This window comes from Bactrocera oleae, chromosome 3 (genome assembly GCF_042242935.1).
Source record: "Bactrocera oleae isolate idBacOlea1 chromosome 3, idBacOlea1, whole genome shotgun sequence".
Lineage (NCBI taxonomy): Eukaryota > Metazoa > Arthropoda > Insecta > Diptera > Tephritidae > Bactrocera > Bactrocera oleae.
Window position 1 is genome coordinate 31,906,576 of NC_091537.1, and position 25,044 is coordinate 31,931,619.

The following is a 25,044-nucleotide window of genomic DNA, read 5'->3' on the forward strand; positions in this document are numbered from 1 at the left end:
GCGGAGATCACAGCAATTAAAGAAAGCCTAGTGGTATTGACAAAAAGTGTGCTCACAACAAGGAGCATATATATATACACGGATAGCCAAGCGGCCTTGAAATCACTCAAGTCTCCAATGGTTTCATCCAAGCTAGTGAAAGATTGTCTTGATCTATTAGAGGATCTGACATCCTACTTCACAATAAATCTGCAATGGGTTCCAGGACGTAGCGATATTCCTGGTAACTGCGAAGCAGATAAACTAGCCAGAACAGGCACCACTTTGCAACTAACCCCTGAAAAAGAGAGTATCTTTATGCCTCTGGCAACTTGCAAACACCTAATCGGCGAATATGCTATAAATATAGCTGAGTCTCGGTGGAGACAATCAATAACCTGCACAACCAGCAGACTAACGTGGCAGGAATGGAGCGTGAATCGCACAAACCGACTACTAAAATTTAAAAGGAATGATATAAGAACTCTGATGGGAGTACTAACAGGTCACTGCCTAATTGGTAGACATGCAAGTAGGCTAGGTGTACCATACAACGACTATTGTAGAAGCTGTCAGGAAGCAGAGGAAGAGGAGACTGTAAAGCATCTTCTATGCGAATGTAAAGCTCTATATAGGAAAAGAATCGCAACTATCGGTCGTGGATTCCTTGACGACGTATCAGAAGTTGCTAATATAAAATTATTTGTACTGATGAACTTCATCAGGAGCACAGGTTGGTTCAGGGAGGAGACGATAGAGTGAGGGAACATTAGTCCCGGTGGTATCACAATGGGCCTCCTATAGGCCTAGGTGCGTCATTGCCACTCTACCTACCTACCTACATGGGAAGTAGGCGTGGTTGTAGTCCGATTTCGCCCATTTTCGCACTATGACATAGAAACATGAAAAGAACGTTATGCACCGAATTTGGTTGAAATCGGTTGAGCAGATCTCAAGATATGGGTTTTCACCTAAAAGTGGGCTGTGCCACGCCCACTGACTAATTTTTAACGCGGTTCCCATAAAGCCAATTTATACCATCTCAGAGATAAAAGTTAATGTCTCTGGCGTGTTTAGTGCTTGATTTATCGGGCTTTTAGTAGTTTTTAACAGTACCGTTATATGGGGAGTGGGCGGAGTTGCCACCCGATTTCAACTATTTTCACACCGTCAATAGAAGTGCTAAAAACATTTCCTTCCAGTGAATTTTGTTATTATAGCATTAGCGGTTTAGGAGATATGCACATTAAACCTATTAGAGGCGGGACCACGCCCACTTTTAAAAAAAAAATTTTAACTGCAGATGCCCCTCCCTAATGTGATCCTGTGTACCAAATAACAGTCTTGTATCTTATTGCGGAGCTTAGTTATGGCAAGTTATTTGGTTTTGATTAATGGCGTTTTGTGGGCGTGGCAGTGGTCCGATTACGCCCATCTGCAATACCAACCGTCTCACGGTACCATGAAACATGTCTACCAAGTTTCATAAAGATATCTCAATTTTTACTCAAGTTAGAGCTTGCACGGACGGACGGACGGACGGACAGACGGACGGACGGACAGACAGTCACCCGGATTTCAACTCGTCTATTCATCCTGATCATTTATATATATATAACCCTATATCTAACTCGATTAGTTTTAGGTGATACAAACAACCGTTAGGTGAACAAAACTATTATACTCTGTAGCAACAGGTTGCGAGAGTATAAAAATATAATATATTGAACAAGAAAGCACCAAAAATAATTTATTACGCATTATTCGATATTATAGTCAACTATGGAATTATTGCCTAGGGAGGTAGTTATAAGAGTGTTACAAAATTGTTAATAAAAATACAAGATAAATTAATTAATCATTAATGTGATAAAAATGAGAGAACACCCGTACTGGGTATTAAAAAGAAATTTATTTCTTAGTCACTATGTTATCATTCCCAATCCAATTGTAGAGAGGTATTTAATGAATATAAAGGTAAGGCTAGAGCTAAACCGTTACAGTTACCAAAGATATATAAAAATATATCTTACAAGACTCGAAATATATGGCAATTAAATACTACAATATGTTACCGCTGGGTCTAAAGTTGTTAAAGATTGAAAACAAAGCAAGCAAAAAGAAAATAACTGAGTGGATTGTGGACACTGATATTTAAAAACAATATGTTTTCTTTTGTTTTTCATTAAAAATGACATTGTTATTAATAGATTACTACTTAATTATAATAAACTAATATTACCAGGCTTATGTACAGGTGTTTTGTAACACCTCTATAGGTACATACTTTGTATGTAATATGTACTTTGTATCCTGGAATAAATAAATAAATAAGTAAATAGAAGTGTATTGTTAAAAAGTTTTCAAGTATTAAGTTAATTGACAAACATTTAAAAATGTAATGATCTCTTCAACCAAATGATATGCTGGAATAAAATGGGAAAACCATTTCAATCGGAATCAATAAAAAGCTGGATGTTAAGCGATTAGAAGTTGATATATATGCCTCAATGACCCGAATGTATTACTTAATCAATGGCACTTCTGCACTGTATTATCACTCTTTGAACTCAGAGAAATGTATTTGTATGAAAATCAATTATTTACAGGTCGTGTTTGTTTTCTAACCAAATTAATTCGTTTTTATCTCGACATAGTAATTAGACTTTGTCCTTCCATTGCATTCCATGGCGGTCGCATCGAATTTCATTCACAATCATTGTTAGGTTATGGTTCAAATATTCGTAAAAAGTTCTTTTTGAATCAGAAAATGTTGATTGGCTTACTTTTGAAACAATCGGTCTTACTCTGCATAAGCTTGAAAGAGGGTAAACTTTATTAGTAACAAGTAAGGAAGGCTAGGTTCGGGCTTAACCGAACATTTTTTGCTCTTGCAACTTGCAAGGATCAAAGCCGGCTAAACACTTTTAGGTGTTGGCAATATTAAAAATAGTACCGAAAAGGTTCAACTTCATTGATCGACGAAATCGTGAAGGTATTACAGTCGAAATTTAGTATCATATTAACATATTTTGAAGGTCATAGACTCACTTAGATTTATTACTATATTTTATTTCCCGTCAGCGAAAATTATGCTAAAATCATAATATATTGAGTTGATATGAAAAACTTCAACCAAAGCGTCAATTCATTATATTAGGGATATGAGGTTTAGACCAAGATTAATTTATTTATATTAAACGACAAACTATTAATATAATTTTTTAACTCTTCAGAAAACGTATCCCCTTAATTTCATTAAAATATCACATATATTGACCAACCAGGTGGAAAGTCGGAAATCATTATATAGGATATATTGGTGGCAGAGAAATAGAAGGGCTGATTGCATTAATTTTTTGCTCAGTTATACTTGAGAACTTATTTTCAAGCAATTTTATGAATATATAAATATAAACAAATATATGTAGTAAAGTCAGTCGAACGTTTTAAAATCCTGAATATCAGTTATATGGGGTCTAAGTCAAGTTTTCGCCTGATTTTATCCATTTTCGGCACAAAGATACACCGTTATTAGAAAATACGCTCTTTCAATTTCATTAAAATATTGAGCACATTGTCCTAAACATGTGGTTTAAAGCCAACTGAAAGTTCGTAAATCTTTATATTAGGTATATGGGGGCTAAGGGAAGTATTGATCTAATTCAACCCATTTTTGATACAAGTGTTTATTATTATCAAAGAAACATTTTACTCGAATTTCAATAATATTTACCAGTATATCTCTCAGATTGACCGGCAAAAAGTCAGCCATACGCACTGGAGTCCACATATGTGGCGTCTAGGTTATTGAAAAGTTACAGTTTTTGGGTGTAGCATGAAATACTTTGAGGGCACTATTTGTGCTAAGTTTAATCCGTATACATTGATTAATTCTTGATTTGTATACTGGAAAGTAAAATACTCAGATCCAATTTAAAATTGTGTTATATGGGAAGTAGGCTTGGTTTTTGTTTGATTTCGCCTATTTTCATACTGTAATGTCATACGAATTTGGTTGAAATTGGTCGAGTAGGTCCGGAGACATGGATTTGCACCTAAATGTGGGCGGTGCCACGCTCATCGTCCAAATTTGACATCGACTTCTATAAATCCCTCTCGTACCATCTCATGTGTAAAATTTTATGTCTCTTGAGATTTCATCCATTTTCGCATTATCTATAGGTGTTCTTAAAAGATTTGTGCTAAGCGACTTTAATTATTGTAACTTTAGTGGTTAAGGAGATATATACATTAAAGCTATTATAGGGCGGTGCCAAATCCTTTTTTCATAACTTTTAGTCAACAGGTGCTCCATACTACTGGTGCTAAACGTATTTTTAATACGTGTGTTTTGTACTACTTCTTAGGTGTATACATAAATTAACAAATAAGTCTCCCAGACTTAATAATTATACTGCATCTCTCGGGTTAATCACGGGTTTCTTTCTGTTAAAGTTTCTAAGAGTTTGTTAATGCCCAGTTGATTATTCTTTCTAACGCAAAAGCCTTATGAGTTTCATGTGCATGTGTTAGTTTCAGCGATAATTCTTTCAATGTGTTAAAGTTTCGGTAGCAATGGCTTGCAGGGTATTGTGCATGTCATACTGTATATTATACACTTCAAATATCGCATTCTTAAAGTCGGAAATAAAAATTTTACTACTGTGGCAGCTCAGAAGGCGAACAAAAAGAAAGATAGTTGTGACAGCGGAGGGACCAAGTCGCTCAAAGAAGTTATTGAAATTAAATTCGAACAATTAAAATTACCTATAAATTAATAAATAAGCTAAAAGTGTTAAACTATAATTATATCTAGTAATAAACTTAACTAAATTCACAAATGTGGGGGTTCAACCCTAGAGTCAGGGAATTTCACAATGGATGTCTTAAAATGGCGAATCTGCAAAGCTTTTCTAAAGTGCGTGAAAATATAAGAAGAATGCGAAAAGAGACCATTACCGCAATGCACAGATTTATTTTCGAATACGAAGGTAATAGATGAAATAGACAGCGGCTACGCAAATTTAAAGGTTTTAACTACGACGATCACGACGACGGGAAAATAAGTTCTATTTGCAACTTGCTCCAACTGACCTGCAAACAGGAAAATATACAGTTGCATATCCTCCAAAAAAGGGGAGTTTGCTTAGTGCAAACAATAAAGAAGAAGGCGATAATGACGACAATGAAAATGACGATAGTTCCGAAACCGAAGGCAACACAAGTGACTACAGAAAAAGAAAATGCGGCGAATTGGCGTAGAAGCGCAATGGACATCAACATGATCTAAATAAAAAATCAACGAGCAGACAGGAATGAGAAAACGACGATTCTTTTGTATAATTTTTAAGCGGCGATTATGCATCAGAAAACGAGGGCGCAATAATACCGAAAAACAGAAGAGCGCAACTATCACAGTGGTCCAGGTTTGCAATGAATTTTCGCGATGTAGGGGAAACAACGACGGTACAGACAATTTACCAGTGTAAGTTTAGATCAACGAATTCGAGGAGGCAGTAGCTATTATGAAGCGAAATTATTTCTGTCCAATGAAAGGGAATTGTTTCCTAAGAAAAGTTTAAATACATTGTTGAGAACCAGCAAACAGCAACGTACAGCGCTACAATGCATAAACAATTAACTGAAAGGAAAATAAAGAAAAACGAAAGAGTACAAGAATATTTTTTTAAATGATCGAAATCGCTTCACGGGGAAATGTCGAGATTAGTGCTTTCATTCAGTTATGATCGATGGTATAAGAGATTTAAATATATTATATAAACAAAAGCATTTTGTATGGCGCTAATAATATAACGGAATTTAAACAAAAACTAAACGAAATGGTGTGAGTAAAATTAAAATATGAAGAAAACTTAATAGTCAAGAACAAGAAAATAAATAGTGATATAAACAGAGATAAAAACAGTAGAACAAGGAATAAGTAGATTCAGAAAAACAGTGAATAATAGTAAAGTGAAAATGGATATTCGATGTTATAATTGAGGTGTAAGTTGCTTACAAAGCCAGAGAAAAAGGTGTAAAATGTTTCGAGTTCCGTAATTTACAAATTTTAAAAACATGTAAAGTTATAATGACGAAGGAACTAGGAATGACAGATAAGATGTGGTTTGCTTTGTTTGTTTGTAGACTATAACATTTTCAATTTAAATTGTCGCGTCGTGCTATCAAACAGTATAGTCGTTAAAATTATTATTATTCTAAGTGCCATTTCGCCCATTTTTAATATGTCATAATCTGGTCTGGTGGAATCATCGGTCCGTACTTCCTTCGAAATAAAGCTGGTGACACCGTTACTGTCAGTAGAGAGCGATATAGATAGATGATAACCAAAAATTGAGTTCATCAAATTCGTTTCTGCATAAGAAGTCGTGGAGGGCATTTGAATGATGTTATATTTAAAACTTATGTTAATTATATCAATTGTACTTTACCTTAAATAAAAGACATTTGAATTTGTTTCACAATTAGATTGGTTTTTGTTTTTTTGAAAAAAAAATCATATATTGTAACTCTTATTGGAAACCCTGTACATACCTAACAATACTAAAACTACGAATGTAAATATTACAATGTGTTAAAAGACGATACGCAAATTGTATCTGCACCTAGACTACTTCCACTTACAGGGTCCTAAAAACTGTTCGCACCAAATTTGCCACAAAAAATAACAAATGTACATACATATATGTATTAAAGTAAGGATGAAAACTTGTTTTATTTAGTAGTTAAACTATAGAATTGCAATATGTCTGTTTTTATTCAAACCTTCCCTAAAATGGTATAGTTTTAAGTTTTTACATTTATTAATTTCCCCATCATATATCTCAATTCACAAAAATCCAAAGGATTCAAATTCGGGGAAGAAGGGGGTCATTTGCACCACTGCTGAACATTTCTTTATGAACCGGGGCAGATTCTTGTTGAAAACAGTATGTATTATTGTCAAACAGACTAAATATAATACAAGTACATAAGCAGAGAAGTGTCCAGAAGCACTTCCTCCAAATAATATTTTGCGTTAATTTTTACGCCTTTGTCAATGAAAAGAAGAGAGAGTTTTTCTTTTGCTGATAGGTTCCAAACGATAACAGACGTTGTGTTTTGATACCTTCAAAAGCTCTTTTATCAGCTCGAGTCTCACACATACTGGTTGCATAAACGCGGTCCTTTTGGGAGTTGTGGCTTACCTGTAACACAAAAAGTTTTACATCAGAAAACACAATCTCGCAATTTGCGTGCCGCCGCAGTAGCAAATATTATTTCTCTTGTCACTAGCTTTTGTCGCCTTCAATCCCAAATTTTTATTAATAATGTTTCTGATGGTTTTTCGTCTATCGTTGAGATCCTTAGCCATTTGCCTTCCAGAAATTGTACAATTTTTCCTTGTTCGTATAGTCTTCATCAGACTTGGAGTTTTGACCGTGAAACTGCGATCAGGTTTTTTTGATATTTTAACACTACCACTTTTTGCAATCGAGCTACAGTACGTTTCACGAATCTGCGGTTAACATCAAGGCTGTGGAGAATTTTAATAATTTCACTTGTTGTTTTTCCTTTCAACTTTTTCACCAGTTCTCATTTTGGTCCCATTGCTCACAAAAACTGAATACCAATTGATGAAACTTAAAATTGTGTTGCGTATATTCAAAATATACATATGTGACAGAAGCAATGTGTAACGGGAGTTTTAATATTTTTCCGCGAAGCTTCAAACAAGTTCGACAGTTATAAGGGCCTACGCTGTATTGCAAGGCAGTTCGTTGATAAGCATATTTACCAGTATTTAGTACGATTGATTTAACAAACGAGTTCTTCCATGTAGACGTCTGTGATGCAAGCCGTAAGTATACCTCATTCGTAACACATATCAGTCAATATCAATTACGCAAGATTTCCTTTGGATTGCCCAACTCTCCTGGCGTTTTTAGAAGGTGTATGTAAATGCTATACTTCGCGATTTGACAAAAGAAGCAATTGCGACGACGCTTTAATCTCTGCAAACGACAAAAAAGAATAGCTAATTATTTTAGAAATGATTCTAAACTTGTGCCAAGATTATGGAATTCAAATTAACAAAAAGAAATTACAAAAACGAGTAGAATTTTGTAGGCCTTGAAACAATTAGATAGTTTCTTCGGCCTAGCCAGATACTTTAGAGAGTTCATACGGAACTTTACATTGATTGCAAAGTTACTGAATGATTCGAAAAGCAAAATATGATATTTAATATGGGGGACAAATAAAAAAAATAATTCAACACTTCAAACTTTCTTTACTCAAAAAGCAGTTTTAAGCGTTCATAATGGGACATATGAAACACAAGTACACACCGACGCGTCCATAAATGGTTACGGCACTGTTTTATTGCAGAAATCCTCTGATGATGGCCAATAGCACCCCGTATATTATATGCAAAAAAATACGATGAAAGCTGAGCGAAAATTTAGTAGCTATGAACTCGAAGTCCCGCTGTAATATACAATAGGCTCTTAAAAAGTTTAAAATTTATTTATTGGGTCTGCATTTTACCATTATAACCGACTGCAATGCGTTTGCCAAAACACTTGATAAGAAAGAATTATGAACAAGAGTGGCCAGATGGATAATGCTGTTACAGGAGTGCGACTATACTGTCGAACATCGTTCTTTTTCAAGTATGAAGCACGTAGATGTTTTAAGCAGATTTCCGATTTTAACAATTACTATAGATGACGTCACTCAAAAAATCAAATATGCGCAAGCGCAAGCCGATGAGCTGCGACTAATATAAGAGATTCTGCAAGAAAGGGAAAATTATGATGCCTATTTTATGAAGGGTGACATTTTATATAAATTAGTAAACGACTATTAGTTGCTGGTTATTCCCAAAAAAAAAAAATCAAAAAGGAATTATACGACCAGTCTACCTAAAACGGCATTTTGCTTTAAAAAAAAACTAAAGATATCATATCCAAAAAATTATACTTGTATTATCCAAATAGAGTGAAAAAATCCAGAAGCAAAAGATTATTGTAAATTTGTGTCCACGCTAATATTATATTTAATTTCTATGTTTATTTTACCGCTGTATGTTTCCATTCCAATCACGGTTACCGTTTTGGTCCATTTGGGGTTCACATATTCAGTACCTAAGGGCTTGAATAGTTTTGATTCGATTTAGACAATTTTTGGTCACGATATGGCATACTATAAACGCATTGTTCACGCAAAGTTTTACCATTTTCGCACTATACACACATAGAAATATGAGAAGAATGATATGTGCAGAATTTGGTTGAAATCAGTTGAGCAGATCCCAAGATATGGGTTTTCACCTAAAAGTGGGCGGTGCCATTCCCACTGTTTAATTTTGAAGTCGGTTCCTATAAAGTCATCTCATACCATTACAGAGGTAAAGTTTAATGTCTCTGGCGTATTTAGTGCTTGATTTATCGCGCTTTTAATTGTTTTTCACAGTACCGTTATATGGGGAGTAGGCGGAGTTGTCACCCGATTTCACACTGTCGATTGAGGTGCTAAAAGCATTTGCTCTCAGTGAATTTTGTTATTATAGCTTTAGCGGCTTAGGAGATATGCACATTAAATCTGTTAGGGTGCGGGACCACGCCCACTTAAAAAAATTAATTTGCATCTAATTGTGGAGCTTAGTTATGGCAATTCATTTGTTTTTGATTAATGGAGTTTTGTGGGCGTGGCAGTGGTCCGATTACGCCCATCTGCAATACCAACCATCTTACGGTACCAAAAAACATGTGTACGAAGTTTCATAAATATATCTAATTTTTTACTCAAGTTACAGGTTTCACACACGGACGGTCGGACGGACGGACGGACAGACAGTCACCCGGATTTCAACTCGTCTCTTCATCCTGATCATTTATATATATATTTATATATATAACCCTATATCTAACTTGATTAGTTTTAGGTGCTACAAACAACCATTAGTTGAACAAAACTATTATACTCTGTAGCAACATGTTACAAGAGTATAAATACAAGTATATAAGATAAAAAAAATTAAAATTGAATTAATAGCGTGAACGTATATTTCTTTTGTTTGTGGATAAATATATTTAATTTTTTTCTCACATTAAACACCGAACAACCGAAATTTGTCCCAATGAGAACTGAGACAAAATCAAGATCGTCTAAAAAATACATTATACAAGTATTAATAACAATAATTTTCGAAAAGTTGTCAAAGTGGTATTTTTTATTTATCGATTAGAACTAATAAAATAAAAATCGAAAAAATGCAGGTATACATGGGAGATTTTGTCTCACGTTTTACTGGGCCACGACTTGAACTTCAGGCAGCTGCTTAGGTCACTCGTTTAATGCAGTGCATCCGCGACGAACACTCTCTCGACATCAATAACTGCATTCTGGAGTGACTCAAAAACGGTAATCAAATATATTCAGAGTAAGAAACGTCGTTATAAGCTTTTCGGACAGCATAGAATAACAGAGATATTGGCCAATACAAGCATTTCCAATTCCAAGCTCTGTGTAGCCGACGAAACTTTGCGTATAAATGATCAATTTTAGTCCAGCGGCGCGTTGGTTACGTGGTCCACCAATTGCTATAGCAGGATGAGCAAGTTTGGCCCTCTGAACAGGTTATAGTCGTTGGAAGTGTTGTAATTTTTTGGATTATAATAAATTTTCTTGGTTTAAAAGATTGGTAAGAGCCGTTGCCTGGCTTTTACGCTTTATCAACAATTGTCGCTTCCGCGGACAACAAGACCAATGCTATGGTTTAATTGCTAAAGAAATAGAGAATGCCAATCGCCACTTCTGCAGCCTAGTACCACTTTAGGAACAGGTGGATTACCGAGTATCTTCCTACATTGACTCGCTGAGTAAAATGGTACCAACGAACGAAGCCGAAGGGGGCTTGGTGTTCATATGCGATTCTAACGTTTCATGGCGAGTATGGTGCCGAGTGAAGGTAAAGCGAGTGGACATTGGCCTTTATGGCGAGGTGCAACGAGGAGAGAAACGACGCGCATTCTTAAAACTTGCTATTATGGACATTGATTGTGGTGAATCAGATTGATTCACGGTTCGGTGATGGTTGTAAATTTGTGCCCACCCTAATATTATATTCAATTTTTATGTCTATTTTACTATTCCATGTTTCAATTCCAATTTCTTTATTTGCTCTTGAATTGCCTCGCATTCCATTTACATACATATGTATACCTATACCGCTATATAGTTTCTGCTCACATGTTTGTGCGATTTATTTATTTATTTATCAGAGTAACAGTACATTACATTACAAAGTAATACAAATCACAAAGTAATCCGACAGAGGAAAACGAATTTCCTGTTCGTCAGTTCGAGACAAGTACGGCAAGATTCTCTTAACCATGCTTGTTCACCTTAAAACCTAACTTAAAACAAATATAAATAGTTATGTAACAGTACATAAATTTTTTAATACAATAATATTTATTTTAACAACGTCGGTATAACTCCTATTTAAATTATAGACTTAAGTCTTCCTATAACACCTAGAGAATCCACTAATGGGAAATTATAGTTAAGAAAATATTGCATTGATTTTGGTAAGCATCGGCAACAAAAATTAAACCAATAAAACAACAACATTGCAAATATCCGTAACATAATCAACAGTTCGAAATTCGATACTGCCAACTACTATGAGTATCAACCAAAACCAATCGGAAGCACAAAATAGTATGGGAAAGCTGAAAATAACACCCAGTAAAGCTTATAGGGCATCAACTAAATTCAAAATAAGGAAGAAACATGTTCAAATTTGAGAAAGTTACTGCTCTTAAACGTTTAAAACACACACAATTTGTGAGCGTCGTAGCTTTAGTATTAAATTTTTATGATGAGTTTTAATCAATTACCATATATCAGGTAAAATATAGATAATACAAAGTAACTAAATTTCTGTAAGATTGTTCTTTTGATATATTACCTCACCTTCTTCAGATTGGTGCAAACAAAATATAGTACATGCAAGAGATTGTGGTAGATGCTCCTGTTTCAATTGTTTTAAAGCATGGGCGTACATATGTAAATTAAGTTTTAATACTAATTTGCTAAAGCAATTACACTCAATCGCGTTGCGTTTCGAATTAAAATATTTCACATAAGTAGCGATAAATATAAAGAAAAACCAAAAGTAAACATTTTTCAAAAAATTATCAATATTGAAAAGGACTTGAAAGAGGCTGTTTTCAGAAATTAATGCAAAAATTATTTTAGGATCTTTTCTATCTACCACAATTTTCAATCAAATGTGGCTTATCCACTTATTTATATTATTGAGCCAATGCCAAATAAAATAATATTTGATAGAAAATAGGATGTATCTTATTACCATATCTTCTAACTACTTTTTTCTCCGCCGTTTTTCTACAATTGAGCGACAGACCCTGTTATCATTAGCAAATGATACTTTGTGAATACCAAAAAAAGGTTCACCTTGTTTGATTCAGCTTCACTAGGTGAAGACAACTGTTTCAAACGTTCCATGGAGTCTGGGGTGTACCAGGAGATCAATTTTTCGTTGACGCTCACGAAACGACGCCGAAACTCCTTCGCACTATTCAAAAATAGCCTGAAACACTGCTGTGAAGTGGTCTCACGGTTCCGTTTGTCCAGAGTGAGCAAGCACTGCACCCAAGTTAAAGACTGCTTTCTCTTGCACGATATTTCAAACAGAACATGACCCCCGCTCTCTCACGCAACTGCAATTGGTAGTCTGCAAATATGAAATCGTGAAATACTGTCACATTACTTCCAGTAGGCGCACCTTAAGCTTAAGCTTTCAAAACCATGACATTAATATAAAGACCAAAATTCAGCTAACGATCCATAGTAACTCCCAAATCAACAAAGTTAAATACTTGCTCTAGACTATAGGTTTATAAAACATAGAGAGATGGGTGCTAACTAAAAACTCTTAAATTTTAAGGTTCAATGGCATATTATTTCTATTACACCAAGCAACCAAAAAGTCATACACCTTTTATCAGTTGAAGTACAATACATGATTTAAAAAGCTTTACGTCGTCGGCATATAATAAACGTTTGAATACTCTATAACAAGAGATATACAATAGTTAATGATTAACAAAAACAGAATCGGGCCAAAATGACTACCTTGCGGAACATCTCAAGAGACATTAATTGCATCAGAGAGAGTATCACTAAATATCACTCATTGTATTCTATTGTTGGGATTAGTAGAGTTGGCACAGTAATTTGACTTGAAGAATTCTGCAAGCATATTTTAAATAATGTTATTGGCACATTACATGATATATTAATATTTCATTTATTATTTTTCGCCTTCTTTATGCTGGCCCGACGAAAGAGGAGTGATTCCCCCTGGGCCTGGAGTTCTCGAAGCGGTCCCTAGGAAACAACATTTATTTTTCATTATATCCTTCTAGATGCTGAATGAATCTCGATGATTGTTAGGAAAAAACCGGCAAAGCTAATGCCGCTTAATTTTGCAAAACATTGGAAAATTACAGAATTCCTTTGGAAGATTACCGTGGAAAGGGCTACGATAATGGTAGTAATACGAGTATGAGCGATAAATATAGAGGAGCGCAAATCACATCCAACGTAAAAATAAATAGGTATGCACTTTTTTCGCCCTGTAGTGCCCACAAGCTGTACTTGGTTAAAGTCGTCTCGGCAAAATGCTGTCCTCGAGCAAATAACTTTTTTGGTGTCGTTCAAAAATGTTACAATATTGTCAGTGGCAGAACAAAGCGTTGGGAATTTCTAAAATCGAAAATACCCAATTTACTTCACTGTCTTTCTAATACAAGATGGTCTGCCAGAATCGTAGCCATCAAGCCATTTGCGAACCATCTTCCCGGATTGATAAACGCTTTAACGCAAGCTAAAAACCTCAACCTTACGGCAGAAACTCGTCGGAATGTTATTGGAGTTTTGCAATATATGAGCAAATTTAAGTGCGTTTTGAGAGCCTTCATACGGTTTAAAATCTTGCAGTCAATCAATGAAAGAAAATTGGTTCTTCAAGAAATCAATGCACCATAAACGCTGAACTTAGAAATATAGGAAACCTTCTTGTGGATTTGCAATTTCTGCGCGATCAGTGGAAAGCAATTTATTTATAATTAATGCAAAATTGTTGCAGGTAATTTAGAGCATGTCGAGTCGATGTTACCAATAGCAAGAAAACAAAACACGGAAACGACCTACATGAAGAAATTGATGAAAATTGCGGTAGAGAAGAAATTGCATTCAAAAGAAACACTTTCTATGTCATATTGACAGCGTTATCTATGGAATGAAGACAATATTCGCCGCAGTGAGGGACATAAACGTTAACTTTGGTTGCACCGAAGCTATAATACCCTTCACAAATACAAAGGCTTTAAACAAGAACTTGATTCCGATCGTTCAATTAGTATGGCAGCTATATGCTATAGTGATCTGATCTAAACAATGTTTCGGAGATTATATTGTTGCTTTAGTTAATAAATCATTTTCTTCGCTACAAAAAATGTTGCACAAAACTATTCCGTTGATGTATCTGATAAGTTGTCCAATGAAAATATTCACCTTAGACACGTGATTTATACATTATTAATTTTCAAAATCATACAAAACAATGCAAAGTATTTAAATACAAGTTGTCATTTGTAAATAGGTTGTCTAACCATTGTGGAATCACGTGACATCTAAAAGAGAGGACAAAGCTATTGTTCTCCTTTTTGAAAAAAACCACTGCCAGTCTAAGAGAAGCTGTTGTTTAAAAAGGGATATAAATACCATACGGGTTAGCACGGACGGACGGACAGACAGTCACCCGGATTTCAACTCGTCTCTTCATCCTGATCATTTATATATACATAACCCTATATCTAACTCGATTAGTTTTAGGTGATACAAACCAGAGAACTTAAAACAACTTTTAAAACAACTTTTAAGTTCTCTGTACAAACTACCGTTAGGTGAACAAAACTATTATAGTCTGTAGCAACATGTTGCGAGAGTAATAAAATGTTGGGACCCGCCAATATGTATGATTAATGGAGATGTTTGCTTAATAAAGCGTCCGTTTAATAGAGCTTTCACTGTAATTCTTTTTGAGAGCCTACCTTGGTAATCCAGGTAAAATTATCTCTGATAGAGGTTTGGCATTCACGACTGACGATTTTCGGGAATATCTTTGATCAAAACGCTAAATTGAAAGATTAAACATCACAGTAATAGCAGTTTTACCGAAACTAAGCATCGAAGATGCAGCGAAGTGGTGTTATGTCGACCGGCACTAAATTCCGCATTTCATCAAAGCATAAATAATGATTGGAATATATGCTAAAAGTAGTTGATTTTGCGCAAAGTGCCGACTAGAGCTGAAGGGGCAGATAAATGAACAATTGTGTGTACTTTTCCATCACTGAATCAAAACCACTTTTAGTAATTTGAGAGCTTACTCTCTCCAAAATGAATCCACTCAATAAAGTACTAAAAGTGTAGGCAAACCAAATAAAAAGTTTTTTTTTACTCTTTAAAGACATCCAAAATAGGATATGCATATTAGAGCAGCGAATGATAATTTACAACGTTCAGTTGTGAGAGCTTCAGTGTGTACAACATAGCGGGTTATGCAAGATAGGAGTTAGGAAAATCTCATAATCACCAATTTGATTAATTAAATTAAATTTTGACCCCGTAGAAAATAAGAATTGATTATATTTAAATTTGTCTAATCTCAATAGTAACTGCACTCCGTTTATTTCAAATTATGAATTTGCATATATGTATAATATTTGCAAATCATAGTCAGAGGAAGTTGAATTGGGAAATAGTTATAAGTATGTATCTACATTTATCGCACGGTAATTAGTGTCATTATTTATATGACAGTGATATGATAGATTTCAATATGCTGTTAAGACCCTTTACGATGGTTAAGACTAATAGTAAAATGCATAAAATGCTGATGCGGCCGGATGTTTCAACTATTGTAGTTCACACATAACATAACCTTCTAGCAACTTTAGTTGCCTGTAAATTAGCTTAACACATACAACATATATACATATATGTGCTTGTAATCATCGCTTTCAGCATTGTAGCTTTAGTGCTATTGTTAATAAGTTAATATTATATTTGTGGCTTTTATTGTTCCTACAAAGCACTTAACGTCAAACCTTCATACACCTATTCGTTTACTCTATTCGCAGCCTATTTCATATTCACATACATACATACGACCGGTATGTATACAAGGTGTGTTCCAAAGTAAACATGACTTTTAAAAAAAAGACAGAACAAATTGTTTTATCGGCAAAATCAATTAATTTTATTCAAAATAGTCTCCTTCTGCTTTAATACAGCTTTTTGTACGGTCCAAAAGTATGTCGAACGAGTGTTTTAGCTCGTTGCCCGGTATGGCCGCCAGTATGCCGGTGTAAGCCTTTTGAATGGCCTCCACGTCTACATAACGCCTTCCTTTCATCGGCAAATGCAGTTTTCCGAAAAGGTAGAAGTCGCACCGTGCCATATCAGGTGAATTAAAATTCAGATTGTTAAAATGTGATTTTTGGTCCAATAATCGCCCACAAGCGTCGATCGATTAGACATTTAACTGTGGAAAGGGCACAAAACATAAGGCGAAATCGGTAAAATTGTCGGGCGAATCCATTCTTCAATCCAGAGAGTAGTAAAAAATTATAAATTGACGAAGAGATTTGCGTCACAAGTGTTTTGCAATCTGTACAGCAAAACCCTAAGCTTACTTACTTATACTAGAAAAAAGTACGAAAAATCAATTTGTGATGATACCGTGCGGAAAATTCTCAAAAAGGCTAGTTGTCGTGGTAGTTTTGCAAGTATAAAACCTTTCATTTCGTTGATAAATAGACAGAAGCGACTTGCTTTCACCAAGCAATATTTATATAAGCCACGAGATTTTTTGACAATTTTTCGAAGACGAAAGAACGTTTTGTATATTAGACATCAAATCGCGTCAGTTGGTGTGGCGAAAAACTTTTACAGAGCTTAATGAAAGAAACTTGATAACAACGATGAAACACCAAAGAGGCGATGTAATGATTTGGGGGTATATGGCGAGCAACGGAGTGGGTCGAATGGAGTTTATTGAATAAAATATGTATTTTATAAAACCATTTATATTAATATTTTAAAAACTAAATTGAAGCAAAGTGCCGAGTAATGGGGTCTAAGCAACGATTACTACTTCCTTTTCTAAGCAGATATTTATACTCTCTCAACCTGTTGCTACAGAGTATAATAGTTTTGTTCACCTAACGGTTGTTTGTGTTACCTAAAACTAATCGAGTTAGATATAGGGATATATATATAGCTGTGTTCACAAAAATAGCAGTGCGAGAAATGCAATCAAGTAATGTTATTTTTTTTCAAGTTCCGTTATGATTATTCCAACTTCTACGCATTGTTGTTGTAGAATGGAATGTGTATAAGGAAGAAATGAAAAAATCCCGTTAGATTTGCGAGATTTAAGCAAATGAACAACTCTTTTTGCCAGAAGCACCAGTCTTTGGCTGTTCATTAAAATAGCAATGCGTATCTTGATATGCCAAAAAAATTTTGTTAAGACGTTGAATTGATAAAAAGTTGGTTTTGTGTTAGTGACTATTATTGACATTAGAAAACACTAAAATAAATTTATATTTTTTAACTTAGTGGGCAGGGGCAAACATTGTACTCCTGAAAAAAGATATATTATAGAGCAACTAAGAAACCTGGGAAAAACATATAAAGACATCCAAGAAATATGTGGATGTTCAGCTAAAATGACCCATAATGCTTTAAACTTTAAAAAAATGCCCGAAAATCGTGGTATCCAACGTAAAACCACGCCTCATGAGGACCGATCTATTGTGCGATATAGCAGGGCGCAGCCTTTTGCATCGTCCAGCAAGATAAAAAATGTCTTAAGCTTGAATGTTAGTGGCGTTACTATTCGGGGACGTCTTAAAGAACAAAATCTCAAAGCGTGCCATCCACGAAAAGTTCCACTGTTAGCCACCAGACATGTCAAAGCACGTTTGGAGTTCGCCCAAAGTCACCTTAGTTGGCCCATTACAAAGTGGCGTAATATTTTATGGAGTGACGAAAGTAAAATTGTGTTATTTGGTGGAAAGGGCTCCAGACAGTATGTCAGACGTACACCTAACACAGAGTGCGATCCTAGGTACACTTTGAAGACAGTTAAACACGGCGGATTGAGTATTATGGTATGGGCATGTTTTTCTTACAGTGTAGTGGGTACTATATTCATGATTAATGGGATCATGGATCGATTTGTATATGTTAACATATTAGAAAATGTTATGTTTCTTTATGCCAATTGGGAAATGCCACTATAATGGAGGTTTCAACAAGATAACGACCCCAAACATACAAGCAAACTGGTCAAAAGCTGGATGGCATCAAAGCGGATCGATCTTATGTTATGGCCTGCGCAGTCTCCGGATTTAAATCCAATTGAAAACCTATGGGAAGATGTTAAACGATATGTTGCAAATCCAACAACTCGATCACACCTTTGGGAGGTTGTTCAAAAATCATAGGAGCGGATCCCTGTCAAGCGCTGCCAGGACTTGGTGGATTCTGTGCCTCGCAGATGCCAGGCCGTAATAAAAAATAATGGGTACACGACTAAGTACTAACCCAAGCAAACAAATTAAAATAGTTTTTTGGAGTTCAACAATGTTTTTTTCAACTAATTCCACTGTTTTCATTACTCACTGCTATTTTTATGAACAGCTGTAAACAGCCCTTTTTGTTTAAATTAATAATGTAAAAACAATTAACAACATTTGAATAACAAATTGATTTGTTTTTGTTTAAAATAATCACACAGTTAAAACAAAATTAAATTTGTGAACATTCATTTACTTTTTTATATATAAAATTAAGTTTAAAGTTGCAGCTCTTGAGCACTGCTATTTTTATGAACACAGCTGTATATAAATGATCAGGATGAAGAGACGAGTTGAACTCCGGGTGACTGTCTGTCCGTCCGTCCGTCCGTCCGTCCGTGCAAGCTCTAACTTGAGTAAAAATTGAGATATCTTTATGAAACTTGGTAGACATGTTTCTTGGTACCGTGAGACGGTTTTCGCACTTTAACATAGAAATATAAAAAGAACGTTATGCACCGAATTTGGTTCAAATCGGTTAAGCAGATCCCAAGATATGCGGTTTCACCTAAAAGTGGGTGGTGCCACGCCCACTGTCTAATTTTGAACGCGCTTCCTATAAAGTCATCTCATACCATCCCAGAGATAAAATTTAATGTATCTGGCATGTTAAGTGCTTGATTTATCGCGCTTTTAATATTTTTTAACAGTACTGTTATATGGGGAGTGGGCGGAGTTGCCACCCGATTTGAACTATTTTCACAATGTAGGTAGAGGTTCTAAACACATTTACTTCCACTGAATTTTGTTATTATAGCATTAGCAGCTTAGGAGATATGCACATTAAACTTATTACGGGCGGCACCACGCCCACTTTAAAAAAAAAAGTTAACTGCAGATGCCCCTCCCTAATGTGATCCTCTGTACCACATAACAGTCTTGTATCTTATTGCGGAGCTTAGTTATGACAATTTATTTGTTTTTGATTAATGGCATTTTGTGGGCGTGGCAGTGGCCGATTACGTCCATCTGCAGTACCAACCGTCTTACGTTACCAAGAAACATGTCTACCAAGTTTCATAAAGATATATAAATTTTTACTCAAGTTACAGCTTCCACGGACGGACGGACAGACGGTCGGACGGACAGACGGACGGACAGACAGTCACTCGGATTTCAACTCGTCTCTTCATCCTGATCATTTATATATATATAACCCTATATCTAACTCGATTAGTTTTAGGTGATACAAACAACCGTTAGGTGAACAAAACTATTATACTCTGTAGCAAAAGGGTGCGAGAGTATAAAAACAAGGCGGTGCGCTTATAAATTTAGAGATAATTTTTATAAAAAAAAAAACTTTAGCAACAAAAACAATTCATATTATTGTATATATGCAGCACTTGCATTCACTTATTTAGAGAACGTTACATTTTTAAAATGTTAATTGAACAAGTATGTAATTTTTTTTGGATGTTATTCAATCTAGGAGAAATAACATGCTCCTTAACATCAGCACCAGCAAAAATATTGTATCTTCACCGATAAACATATGTTTTCAACTGCTGCTTTTCACAAAAGCTGCGAAATATCATATGTGTGACAATGCCAGATTATTTTGTTTACGAAATCTTTTTATGCAATTAACCGGGGGAAATTAAAGTATATGTTTTTCAATAACACATATTGTTAACCAAGTATGCAGGGAAACCAATTAACCAGGTTCAATTAAGCGGGAAAACATACACGTATTTCGTTTGGATATTATACAATTTACGAGAAATAACGTGCGATTCCATATTCCCTAATTTACAGCAACGCACAGAAGCGCGGCCAAACATAAAACGATGACGTAATCTTAATTATTTGCTTGTATACGTATAAATATAAAGTTCATACATACAAAACATGAACATATATATGTGCATATGTATATAATATAAAGAGTGCGCACGAATCGTGCTACAAAAACAAACCGTAACAACTTTTTGTGTGTGAAATCGACCTATTTTTTTTTAATTTGGCAGGTTATTACTTATATTTTTTAAAAATTAATGCTTGGGATACCGAAAAGACGGTGTAGATAGTGCAGAGGTACCACGCTTTGCAGTCCGTCATTCTCGTCCAAAAGGAATTCAGACAGAATTTTGGTGGCACTCTCCCGAGTAGATGGACTATTATGAGGTTGGTAAACATGTTTGCCGAATCTGGAAGTATCGCAAGACCGTACCATTGAGATCCGTATGTTCGCGCTCAAGAAACAATCGCGGCTGTTGCGTCGTCAATTCAGGCAAATCCAAGAGTTTCGATTTGCAACTTTTCAGCGCAACTTGGAGTTAGCAGACGGTCATTACAACGAATAATTCGTTATGACTAAAACCTGTTTCCGTACAAAGTTCAAATAAAAAGCCTGTTAAACCCTCTAGATTTGCCTATTCGCCTATAACTTTGCCAATAAATGATTAAATTCACCGAAGAAAGCAATAACTTGATAAATTGCCTGTTTATGTTTCATGACGATCTAAACGGAAAGGTAAACAAGCAAAATTGCCGTATATAGAGTGAGAACGAGTCACTGTGTGGTGCGGAACTTCACCAAAGTATATTTTGGAACATACTTCTTTGAAAAAACGGTATAACTGTAACTGTCAATGGGCACCGTTATTTTAAGAATTTTTTTACCCAGAACTGCGCCGAAGTCGTATCCCTTTCAATAGCGTTTGGTTCCAGTAAGATGGGGCAACTGCACACAGAGCCAGACCGTTCATTGCGTAGCTTCAACGAAAATTTGAAAAAAAATTAATATCAATAAAATCCACTTTCCTCTGGCCCCCAAGGTCACCTGACCTGACTGCACCAGACTCTTTTTTAGGGGGTTATGTTAACCAAAAGGTATAAAAAATAAAACCCAGAAATCTGACTGAATTGAAGCAGCCAATTAAATCGATAATCGAGCAATCCCGGCTTCAACCCTTCAGGCTGCAATGAATAATTTTCTAATTAGGTGTCGCATATGCGTGGCTGAGCATGGAGGTTATTTGCGTTCCATAACTTTTACAAATAATTAATTATGTAAAATAATAAAAAATTTGCTATACAATAAAAACAAAAAACTAAATGTGATGCATTGAATGAAAAAAAAAGTTTTTACGGTTTGTTTTTGTAGCACGATTCGTGAGCCACCCTGTATAATTAGCATGTAGTAAAATGTTGCTTTAGTTATGCTTTTAATTGTGGTTTGCAAATTATATTTCCCACATCATGTATTTATAGTATATGCTTTCTATATTTTTTTCTTATTGATTTACTTCTTGATAAGTTGGTGTATTAAATTAGCTGCTTCCTTAGCAAACTTTGCGGTTGAAAGTCAATAATATTATTTTTATAAATATGTATTTAAGGGATGTAAGGAATGAAGGTTGAAGATTGGACATTTTCTTAGGGTATGAAACTTTATTCTTTCATGTGTATTAAAACGTTAAGGTTAGTGGTACTTATTGTTCGTATTTATTTTATTTTAAATATAAAAACAAGTTTTATTTTTGTTAATTTTATATTGATTATAGCAAAAATAATAGTTCTGCTTTGTAGGTTTGCTTTGGGATTCTCGTCGCTAATATTAAATTTCCTAAGTTTAGGAAAGTGTATGAAGCTCTGTATGGGAAAGTTTATGTTTTTTACTAGCCATGGTTTTAATAGTATTGTAGGAGAGCTCAGTTATTAACAAAGCTATCGAAGCAAAAAGTACCTAGGATTCGTTCTAATTCTAACCTTTGGACCTGGAATATCGAGGTACTACTGCTTTGAAACGTATATATAATATATGCTTATATGGGAGGAACCCTGTGTCAACTTGACAAATGGTGTGGTTGACAGACAATAAACTGTCATCATGTATTCATATGGACAGAAATCAAATGCAAACACGTTCAGGCTATATTAAATATAAGGAGGCTGTAGTCCTAACGAACCTTAACTCAACTTCGTCGACTGCTCGAAATTGTACAAAACTTTAAGCTGAAAGCAAAAATCAATGAAATAGACGAAGCTCTGTATTAAATCGCTAGAAGAAAAAAGTCGCAGGGAGCCAAATCTGGTGAATACGGTGGTTGAAGCATGATTACGGTTTTGTTTTTGACTCCTGAGTGATACTAATGCGACATTGCTTTTGATCAAAATATTCCAAAAAATTGAATGGCATGAGCCGATTGATATGCTAACATCTTCTGCAACTTCCCTTATAGTGGTTCGACGATTTTCAAGAACATTTTTATTATGTTTTGATGGCGCATCTCCAGGATGCTAATCGTCATCAACATCTTCTCGGCCCCTTATCAACACTTATTTGAGAAAAAGTGGACTCACCGAATGACACAGTCAAAATTTCAAGTGCCTTGGATCACTTTATACCATTTCTTAACTCAAATAATACATATTCTTTAATCCATTTCTTCCAAAAGTCAAAAATCGAAAAGCAAACAAAAGCGTGACTAACCTTTTCTGTTGTTAAAAACAAACTACTAATCGAAATTGGCTCCTAATGCAAGCACATGAAACATATGTGTCCGATTATAACAAAACAAAATATCGATAATCGAATGTACACAACCCGGGAAAAATCAAAATTAATTTTTTTTTTGAACACACCTCGTTCGTGCACACGGTAAGGCTGTTGTTTGGAAGCGACTATGCTTGCTCGCTGTACTCATTCTCTTCATTGCTTGTCTTCGCATGGCTGAGCATTAAAAATCAACGTCAGTTAGCCAACACGCTGCTTAGGAATAAATTGGAATGCCCACTTAAGCGGGAACTACCCATTAACCATGCAGTAGTGGCAAGAAAAAGTTTGCAACATATCTATCCATCTGAATTACACAGCATATAAAATGATTGCATTACAAATAGGCTGAGGATAATAGGTTTGCTTTTTAATTTTATACCATTTTTTTTTTAATTCACGAAACTAGCAGAAGAGGACGAAATTAACATAGTTACTGTCACTTGTGTAAATGAGTTCACCTTTATTTGAAATTTCATTTTGAATTGGAGCTTATATCATTTAGGATTTTTGTATTATAAAAATTAGAAATTTGTTAAATAATGATGAAGATTAAAAAATGTTATTGTGTGAACAAATTAGAATTGAACGTATCGATAATATATTATATATTATATGTAAATGTACATATACATATTTGTATATTATTATATTATAAATATGAATGCAATGTTTATTTCGCTTTCACGGTGACACCACTGAACTGATCATTATGAAGCTTGGTACACATCTATATACATATATAAAGAAGGATGTGTATATTATATTATGAAGTCGATAGACTTAGAAACTATTTTACCGATCAATATTATATTAGGTAAAGTAAAAAGTTCGTTCGGTTTTTTATTGATTTTTCAAAAGATGATAACTTTGTGTACATTTGTCCGATTTAGGTCAAATATGCGCCGTTTTGTTCGTAAACTTGTTGCCAACGAGATGCCAACCTCATTATACCCCTCTCGTAGAAGGCTGCGTCCCTATTGGCAAAAAACTCGGAGAACTACTTTTCACAGGCCTCTCTTGAGGCCAACTTCTCACCATTAAGCGCGTTCGTCATGAACAGGAAAATATGGTAATCACTTGGTGCCAGGTCCGGGTGCGTTAGGACCTCCCATCCGAGCTCCAGGAGTTTCTGGCGCATCACCAAAGACGTGTGTGGCCTGGCATTGTTCTGATGGAACACAATTCGGCCGCTGTTGATCATAGATGGCCTTTTCTCGATGAGTGCTGCCTTCAAGCGGTCTAGTTGTTGGCAGCAGAGGGCTCAATTGAGCGTTTGGCCATTGGGAAGCAGCTCGTAGTAATTTCTTGCGAATCCAACACGAAACACGTAGCAAAACCTTCCTGGCCGTCAATCCGGTCTTGCCCACCGTCTGGGCCGCTTCCCCGAGCTTTGACCACGACCGTTTGCGCTCGATATTGTCGTAAGTGACCCATTTTTCATCGCCAGTCACAATCCGCTTCAGAAACGGGTCGATTTTGTTGCGATTCAGCAGCGATTCGCAGATGGAAATTCGGTCCATCATGTTTTTTGCGTTAGTTCGTGTGACACCCAAACATCAAGCTCCTTTTTGAATCCAAGGTTATGCAAATGGTTCCAAACGGTTTATTGGCTTATCTTTAGTTCCTCAGCAATTAAATAAGTGCTCACGTGACGGTCTGTTTCCACTATTTCCATTATTTTATCGCAATTTTCGACGACAGGCCTCCCGACGCGTGGTGCATCTTTGACATCAAAATTACGGGAACAGAACCTAGCAAATCACTTGCCCATAAACTAAATTAATGTTTTCAGCCGCTTTGGCTGCTTTT

The 25,044-nt window shown here is 35.4% G+C and overlaps 1 protein-coding gene across 13 annotated transcripts in view; it reads right to left on the reverse strand.

The window, feature by feature from the left end:
* LOC106622250 (serine-rich adhesin for platelets) overlaps positions 1–25,044 on the reverse strand; it is a 154,800-nt gene that overhangs the window by 64,053 nt on the left and 65,703 nt on the right. For 8 of the 13 annotated variants that reach the window (XM_036377596.2, XM_036377711.2, XM_036377469.2 and 5 more), the window contains one exon: positions 7,191–7,997. The exons of 3 other annotated variants lie outside the window; for them this stretch is intronic. The gene's annotated coding sequence lies outside the window, so the exon portion shown is untranslated. The remainder of the gene's footprint in view (positions 1–7,190; positions 7,998–25,044) is intronic. 2 more of the 13 variants (XM_070106370.1, XM_036377536.2) reach the window with 1 other exon arrangement.